This window comes from Nannospalax galili, unplaced genomic scaffold (genome assembly GCF_000622305.1).
Source record: "Nannospalax galili isolate Female #2095 unplaced genomic scaffold, S.galili_v1.0 scaffold52, whole genome shotgun sequence".
Classification (NCBI taxonomy): domain Eukaryota; kingdom Metazoa; phylum Chordata; class Mammalia; order Rodentia; family Spalacidae; genus Nannospalax; species Nannospalax galili.
This window is the reverse complement of record NW_008334003.1, coordinates 7,389,688-7,399,257: the sequence shown is the minus strand read 5'-3', so window position 1 is coordinate 7,399,257 and position 9,570 is coordinate 7,389,688. Positions and strand designations below refer to the sequence as shown.

Sequence of the window (9,570 nt, the reverse complement as noted above, 5' to 3'; positions counted from 1 at the left end):
CTTTGGTATTAGAGTGATGCTGGCTTCATAGAAGGAATTTGGAAGTTCTCCCTCCATTTCTATTTTTTTTAATAAATTAAGTAGTAATAGATGCAGATCTTCTTGCAATCTTTGTAAGAAGTGCTTGCCCCAGCCAGCACTACTTAGAAACCATTTGCTTCTTGTGTCAGCTGAGCCAGAAATAATTGAAAATCAAATTTGAAAATATTATGGAAAATCAAAAGAGGATTCAGTGAGGAGAGCTGGAGGAGAATTAATGTATTACCACCATTGGTTCTCAATTTGTCTTCTTCTCAACTTTCCCCTTATATTTTTCCTAGGTCGCATTTTGTGTCCATGGTTTCCTAGTTTCATAAAGGGAAGAGAACAAGAGGAAGTGGGTGAGAAAGATGAATGAAGAAGAGAAAAATCAGGAAACAGAAATAATAAAAAGGGAAAAAGAGGAATCAAGGCGATCTCTGTGGGGTTGACAACAACAGAGACGTCATCAGAGGACTATCTTTGTACCAACAAGGTCCAAGAAAAGAAGCAGGCGTAAAGTGAATTGACATGTCATTGCTTAGAAACAAATAAGCCGAGTGTAGAGATGAATTCGCCCAGGCTGTAGATAGCTAAACGTTCACCAGGGAAGTTCTCGGGCTTCCTTAGACACAATGTCCATCCTCTGTGATCTTTGATATTTGCAGTCACATCAGTAAAGGGAAGGCAGACCTCCGGCACAATGAAGTGTAGGTTTATTTAGATGCTTGACTAAGAACCACGGAGCTGCCAGCCATAGCTTGTGGTCCCAAGAAACATCTGAAGCACATAGCAACTCCAAAACATTGGATGCTGGAAAAACTGACCTGTATGTTTGCTCCTCATCCATCCACTGGTCCTCACAAGCTCCTCCCATCATTTTCCTAAGGAACAGACTTAAGTAATCTGTGACTGGAAATGAAGTAAAAAAGATTTGCACGCAGCGCTTCATTAAGATTGATGGCACAGTCAGAACTGATATAACCTACCCTGCTGGTTTATGGATGTCATCAGCATTGACAAGACGGGAGAGAATTTCTGTCTGATCTACAATACCAAGGGTTGCTTTACTGCTCATCGTATTACAACTCAAGAGGCCAAATACAAGTTGTGCAAAGTGAGAAACATCTTTGTGGGCACAAAAGGAATCCCTCATCTGGTGACACATGGTGCTTGCACCATTGACTACCCTGATCTCCTCATCAAAGTGAACAACACCATTCAGATTCATTCGGAGACTGGCAAGATAACCAGCTTCATCAAGTCTGAGACAGGTAACCTGTGTATGGTAACTGGAGGTGCTAACTTGGGAAGAACTGGTGTGGTCGCCAACAGAGAGAGAAAATCCAGGCTCTGTTGATGTGGTTCATGTGAAAGATGCCCATGGCAACAGCTTAGCACTAGACCTTCCAACGTTTTGGTTATTGGCAAGGGCAACAAACCATGGGTTTCTCTTCCCCGAGGAAAAGGAACCTGCCTCACCTTTGCAGAAGAGAGAGATAAGAGGCTAGCTGCCAAACAGAGCAGTGGGTGAAACAGTCTCTAGGAGACATGCTGGAGATGTGATTGAACAGCGTGATGCTGGAGTGAAACTAAACAGCAGGATGAATTTAAAATTAAGCACCACTGGAGCTGACGCTAGATTGTCCTCACATGTGCACATCATCAGTGTTAATAAATGATTGATGGATAACGATTCCGGTCTCCTGTCAGCTATCTCATCCTTTCAACCCAGCACAGATTTGCCCTGACAATTAAGAGAAAAAGAGGCAAAATGATTTATATTATATCTTTGATTCGAAAGTTTAAAAATGAGCAACAGCCAATATTGTGCATAACTAAAACCCAAGGGTACATATTATGAGCTTCATCTACCATTATCTCTAAAGTAATTGTTCTGAATGAGCTTTTAAAAATGGTTTTATGCCTTTTACATCCCCATCTGTCCCATGTTAAAATAGCCTAACTTTTACCACTTTGCCTTTGAAATTTTAACTATGATGTTCAGACCTCTAACTTCCAAACAACTAGAAAATGCAGTAATAGCTTTATAGTTTAGCAACGTTCTTTCATTTCTCAGACTAGCGTCTTACCTTTGGGTCATCTCAGCAGGTATCTGGGAGACAAGGGGATCAGCCTCAGAAGCAGAAACTGAGGGAAAGGAAATATTAGCAGAGTTTGGGCTAATGACTGAGCAAAATGAAAACAGGATGCTTAGTTTCAGTTCACGTCTTGCCCTTCTAAGTAGGATCGTTCTAGAATGTTCTCTGGCTATGTCTTTGGAAGCAGAAAAAGGAGCAGAATTTCTCCTGTCCTCCTTTTTTTTACATTTCAGTTGTGTTCTTACACATGCTAATATTTCTATTTTACAAGAGAGACATTTATTCTCACACAGCTGTGGTTTTAGAATTTCTCTTAACTCTAGAAACTTACTATCAAAATTCTATGCTAAAACCCTTTATACATGGAGATATGGCTCAGAGGTTAAGAACACTGGTTGTTCTTGCAGAAGACACAGGTTCAAATCCCAGCTCCCACATGGCAGCTAACAACTGTCCATAACTCCAGTCCCAGGATATCCGACAGCCTCTTCTGACCTCTGTGGACATTGCAGGACACGGGTGCACTTACCTACATGCAGGCAATACACACGTACACATAAAAATAATAAATTTAAATGAAAACAAAAACAGATAAACTTGGAGCTACTTTGACTGAAACACAGCTGAGAGACCAGGAAGTGGTTCAATGATAAGACATCATTGGCCTGACTTATCATCAACATTCATGAAGAATGTGACCAAACACAGAATAAAGGCCAGGTAACAGAGAAGTCTGACTTTTGACCGAGTGGTAGTACCAAGGACTCCATTAATTCAGCTCATCCCAATTCCAAGTCTATAAATTGCTCACTGCATGCATTGAGGAGGTAATCAACCTTTCTGAGCTTCAGTTTCTTAATCCATAGATGAGTGGCAGTGACACGTGCCAGGTGAGTCAATTGTGATCCAGGTGCCCCAAGGGAGCCATGGACTACAGTGCTCAGCACAGAGTAGAACCTCAGGTACTCCCTTCCATAAAGGCCCTTCCCAAATCCACATGCTTCTGGGACAAACCAAATGTGTTCCTGTTTCCTCAGAGGGCATAAATTCCATTTGTTTTCTTAAGTCCAGCTCACACTGCTAGCCCTTGAGAGCTTGCATGACTCCTTCAAACATTTAGCATTTTCTATTCAGTTAGCACAGCATCAAGACTTTAAAAGCAGCTTGAAAATAAACTTGATTCCAAATATGATTTATAATGTCCCAAGAAACAGCTCATTTACCCAAGAAAGCACCATCAATTATTGACAGATGCACCCTCTGAGAAGAAATAGCATTAAGACTAAGAGACAGAGAAAAAAGCATGCCTCAAGCCCTTAAGCCAATTATCCAAGGTGATTTTGAGCACTAAATCCTTAGATATGCTTAATTTACTGTCCTTGCCTGTAAGCAAAGAAAGAAGCATGTGAAAGGGGAAAAAATTGCAACCAATTTAGTAGCACTTTTTAAAAACAAAGCGAAAGAATAACATGGGGGAAACCATATAGGAGGTAATGTGTGGGTGTTGGATGCATGGAGGGTTAGAGATTGAACGTCCTAGCCCTTGTGCACTGTGCCCCATTGCAGAGCCAGCTACTCCCTACCTGCCTTTGTTCAGTAAAGAAATAATTGCACTTACCTGCCTCTGACCTAATAATTACAGCAGTGCTTGATTTTATTCTCAGCATGTTTACTGTAGTCGAATTTCCTCCGTCTTCGGTGCAAAGGCCTTATAAAGGATGCCAGCACTATTTGCTTTAACATCAAACCAGTGACAAGGCTATGTAAGGTTCTGTAAAAAGCCAAGAGGCCAGTGTGAATCCAGCCCAGGGGGGCTTGTAATCTGTGTTTGACATGCAGATATAGAAAACCTTGGCAAGACTACAAAGTTTACCTGCAAGAGAAGAAAGGGAATGCATGAGGCTAATACATTTAACAATGGTAATACATTTCCCCATGGTTTTCTCCAAAAAGAAAAATAGTACAAAGGTGTTTTTCCCCTAAAACCTAAATTATAAGGCAAAAGGTGACTTATTATACCTATTTGGCTTTAATTTGCTTCACTGAGGGAGGAGTAAGAGAGAACATGGGCATGCCCCATACACATATGTACATATGTACATTTTATCATGCTGCAGAGGACTATAGATAAATGGAAACAAAGAAAATTGGGCTGACTTATTCCAAAAATTTGTGATGAATGGAACATTTCTATATAAAGAAAATTAGCCCTGTGTAGAAAAACCTAAAAAATTACTACCCTTACTTAATGCAATCCGTGGTTTAAAGCATAGTTGTAGAACATTCTAAAAATCACCTGCTTATATCTCATAACCTGACGGAATAATTATAGGTTGCATTCCTTCATCCTTCTTATACTTTTGTATTAAGAATTAGGAGATTCACTATTTGGGGTTATTAAAAGACCGACCTCTTCTTGCAAGCATCTTAATCTCATTATTAAACTGTATATATATGCAATTCAGCAGGCCTTGGCTCTTATAGCTTTAACTTCAACATTTAAAATTCAAAATCAGCTTTTGAGAGCCAGCAGGGTGCTAGAGCCCATACCAGTGCTTTCAAAGGCACTCCTCTGCTAAACAGAGGAAGCCTCACGGAAGGTGACTGATGAGGAAACAGGCGCAGCGAAGTCTGTTTTTGATACAGGACTGGCTTGTCTTCATTCTGTGGAGATCCCTTCTCTAAATGTGAAATGGAAGAGCACACAGTCCTTAGCCATCTCACAGAAATATTGTCGAGGATTTAAGTATTTTCTGTCCCTTTGGGATTTCTTGTGTATTCAGTGTATGACACTTGGCTAAACAAACCATTAAATGAATGGTGTATCCTTGAACAAGAGATGAGCTTTAGTTACTGTGTTACAATTGCTCAAAACTTTGTGTTGGAGAAAAGAACAATCTGGTATAAGAGTGCCCTGTGGAACTGTCACCATCTCTGGGACATATCCTCAACATCTACAAATTTTCATCTTTTAGGAGAAGGAAATATTTTTATCATTTAGAAGGATACTCAAAATCACCAAAACTTATTCAGAGTGATATAAAGTCAGGACTCAGACTGAATATCATTTTGTAGCAACTTATAAGATGTGACTTTACAGTAACTTAGAAGCTAAAAGTGACAACTCTCCCACAGTAGCACCGGTGCCACAGGCTGTGTGTCTATTTGGGTCCATATTCTGTGAAGAATTTCCCACTCACGTGGAGCAGTAATGCATGTCTGTCCCACCCATCAGTCATGACTCAGCTCAGTGCAACTCAGTCTGTTCCAGTTCACACAAGAAGGCAGAAAGTGATCCAGTGAACATGATTCTTATGGGGAAGGGCAGGAGCTGGATTTCTTGTTCTGAAGTCACAGAACTTGGTGAGAGTGTGTGTGTGTGTGTGTGTGTGTGTTCATTACAAATGCAGGTGTGCTGCAGACAGGAAGGAACTAGTTTAGCAATCTAGGACGCCACTTGTTTAGGGCTATTCACAGATTTCTCTGCCAATACACTTGACAGCCTAGGACCCTTACCTGTCCATATTATGTACACACACACTCCTTTCTCCAAACAATGTACCTAGCAACCTCCTAGCAACCTAGGACCCCCACCTTCCTCAAGCTGCATGTGCATCCCACTCAGAACGATAAAATAAGTTTGCTTTACCCCTAACAACCATCAAACTTCGACATATTGTGTTCAGTCACACTCTGCTTATGAGTATGAGAGTAGGAAAGCTGATCCAGCTTGGACTGGTTGAGGGTGCATGCACAATAAGGCAAACTGTGCCCTCAGTGAACCTTTAGAGAAACTAAAATCTTATAATTGGTCACGTATTTGACTAAAACTAGATGTTTTATGGGATGGGACACGCACAGTAGAAAATGGTCATATAACAATCTCTCAATCAAAATAGGTAACCACTCAAACTATACCCTTTAGTAACTAACCCCTCCTTCATTTAGATATCATAAAGAAGAAACCCCAGGCAGTAACCTGGGGCCCTTAAGAACCTTCACTCATGTAACCTGCTGTCAATCATGATAGTACTTTTCTAATTTGTTTTACCATTTGACTTTGATAAAGCTTTTCCCTGCTGTTTAGCTTTTATGTCATTGTTGAATAAGATGCCAAGACCCTGGAACCATCCAACCCAGACCCCAACCACCAGTATCAGTTGCATGCACACATATGTATACATACATGCGAAGGTCAGGGGACAATATCAGGTGCCTTCTTCAATCACTCTCTGTCTTATTTTTTTTTATTATTTTTATTTTATGTGTATGAGTGTACTGCCTACATGTATGTAGGTGCACCTATTGTGTAAGGCCCTTGGAGGTCAGAAAATGGCATCAGATCCCCTGGAACCAGAGTTATGGACAGTTTTTAGCTGCAGTGTAGGGGTTGGGAACCTAACCCAGTTTCTCTGCAAGTGCAGTCAGTGCTCTTAACCACTGAACTATCTCTCCATCCCCTCTATCTTATTTTTTGAGACATGGTCTCTCACTGAACTTGGAGCTCATCCATTCATCTAGGCTAGCTTGACAAGCTCCAGGTGTCCAACTGTCTCTGCCCCTCTTATTCCTAACTGAGATTAAAAATACATCCTGCCACCATCTGTGGCTTTTACAAGAGTGTTGAGGATCTGAAATCAGGTATTCATGCTTACACAGAGGGCACTTTACTGATTCAACCATCTCTTCAACACTATAAGTCTACTTTGAAGATGGTAGCAAAACAGGATTCCAGAACATTCTAAGTTATTGTGCATGCCTAAAGACAAATTTCCCTTCTCAAATGATTTTAAAATGTTTCAAACAAAGAAATTTCAAGAACACACTTCTTCCATTAAATAGACAAGAACACTTGAAGCAGTGCCACAGTAATGAGAAACTTCACTCTTGGAGTAGTTTGACCAAGAGTGGGCCCGATCTTGTTCTGAGGTGTTCTGATTTCTCTCAGAATGGTGTCTCTTCTATTCTGTTCTTTAAAAAAAAAAAAGGGGGGGTAGAGTAGTTACTTTTCTATTGCTGTGATAAAACACATGACCAAGGGAACTTATAGGAGGAAGAGTTTATTTGGCTTATGGTTCAGAGGGTTAGAGTCCACAAAGGTGGGGGAGGCATGGTGCAGAGGTAGCTGGAGCAAAATGCTGAACAATCACATCTTCAAGCAGGCTCAGGGAGCAGAGAGTGACTGGAGATCCAGCAAGGCTTAAAAACTCTCTAATCCCATCCCCAGTGACCTGCTTCCTCCAGCATAGAAAGACTTCCTAAAACTTCCCAAATCAGCACCACCAACTGAGGACAAAATGTCCAAATACTTGGAGCCTATAGGGAACACTCTCACTCAAACCACCACAGGGCTCCTCTCATGTATTGAACACCATATCAAACATGGTATGAACAATCTTTGATAACAGTTTTACAAAGGAAGAAGTTTGTTTTCTGGCCCTACTGACCCAGAACAGCACACAAAGCCACAGACAGATGTCATCAACCTATGCCCCCCATATTGCTCACAACATTTTTCAGGGAGATGCTGTTTTCAACACCTCTATTGCTTTCAGTGTCATCACTGTCACATATCACACACACACACACACACACACACACACGCATTTTTCTGAGTCAGGAACATAACTAGATCACAAATAAAGAACATGAAATAAAATTAAGCTTATATGTTTAGTTTTGCTTGTAAGAGTTAATTGCATCAGGATTCTACATCATTGTAGGACTGATTACACTATTTTTCCAAAAAGGAGTACATAGTTATAAATATTCTCAAAAGATATGATTAATTTGGTTTCCAAGGTTATGTAAAATTTCAGTTTGTAAAGACTTGTTACAAAAAGTCTTTCCCAGAAAAAGTCATTGCCACAGAAGCTATGTAAAAAGTGAGACATTGAGTTGGGCCACATATGTGCTTGTGTCCATGAGCTGCTACTTGTTAGCCTATAATTCTGTAGACCTGAACCCTAAGTACACATGTCAGGCCTCCATAGAGAAACTAGTATCTTTGCATTCTCTGAAAGATTTTTTTCTTGACTTAGAAAAAAAAATAACAATAAGCTCTCTGATTGTAATTAGAACTACATATAAGTATCAATAAACTATATAGTTGTGATGTGCTGGGCCCTACAAATAAACAGTATATATGACCAATGTGATCTTTGTTCCCCTAGAGTTGATATCAGTGGGAAATACAACCAAAGTAAATATACAAATAAACAAATATAGTGTTCACCCTTCTTCATTAGGAAAAGTTCAAACACCTCCCAGGGACGCCTGATATTGGGGACAGGATGAATCTTACATATGCTGTATTTTACCTATGCACAAATACCTACAATAAAATGTAATTTACCAATTAAGTACAGTAAGAAATTAACAAAACCTAATGGTAAGATAGGACAATTATAACAATACACTATAGTAGAGGCTATTTAAAACTTATGAATTGTTTTTGTCCAGTTTTCTATTTAATGTATTTTGACCACAATTGGCTAAATGTAGCAAAACTATGGAAAGCAAAACTGTAAGCAAGGAATGGAACCACTGTGCCAAGAATAAGTACCAGTGTGGAGTCATGAAGAAAAGGCACCAAGAACTCTACCAAGTGCAAAGGCAATCGGGGCCTGGGGATGTAGCTTAGCAGAGTGACTGCCTACCAGGTTCCCATCCCCAGCACAGCATCAACTGGGCCTGGAGGCACACATCTGTAATTCCCAGCACTCAGGATGTGGAGAGATGAGAATCAGAAGTTCAATGGCATCCTTGGTTTGGTGTTTTGAATGAGAAATGTCCCCTCATAGGCTCAAGCATTCCAACAGTTGGTTGCACTGTTTGGAGAATGTTGTGGAATCTTTAGGAGGTGTGGCCTCACTGGAGGAAGCACATGGGGGGTGCTTTTAGAGTGCATAGCCTGATCCCACTTCCATCTTTCTGCTTCCTGCCTGTACTGAAGGTGTGAAGTCTCAGCTTTCTACTCTAGCCACCTCCTGCTGCAAGGCCTCCCCCCATTAAGCGCTCTCTCTCTCTCTCTCTCTCTCTCTCTCTCTCTCTCTCTCGCTCTCTCCTTAAGCCCAAGTAAACTCTTCCTTCTATAAGTTGCCTTGGTCATGGTGTTTTATCACAGCAACAGAAAAGTAACTAATACACTTGACAACACTGGCTGCATAGCAAGTTTGAGGCCAGACTAGGATGCATGAGAACATATATATATATCAACAACAAAACCCAGCAACCAGGAACATCAGGAGCAGCCCTCCTGTGGACAGAAGTCAGCCTGTCCTCTGCGGAAGTGGCCTTTGATGAGAAAGAGGCAGCCCTGCAAAGTCGAGGGCAGCACCTCCCGCTCAGAGGAATCAGAATGGGCAAAGGCACCGTGTACAGGAGTGGGTGAGGACCAGAGGACACTGAAAGCAGCCCGGCACTGTCTGGAAACTGTTCAGAAAGGAAG

At 40.9% G+C, this 9,570-nt stretch overlaps 1 pseudogene; it reads left to right on the top strand.

Moving 5' to 3' along the window:
* The window catches only part of LOC103730707, a 76,243-nt pseudogene extending 74,691 nt beyond the window's left edge, over positions 1-1,552 (top strand).
* The last annotated feature ends 8,018 nt before the right edge of the window (positions 1,553-9,570 follow it).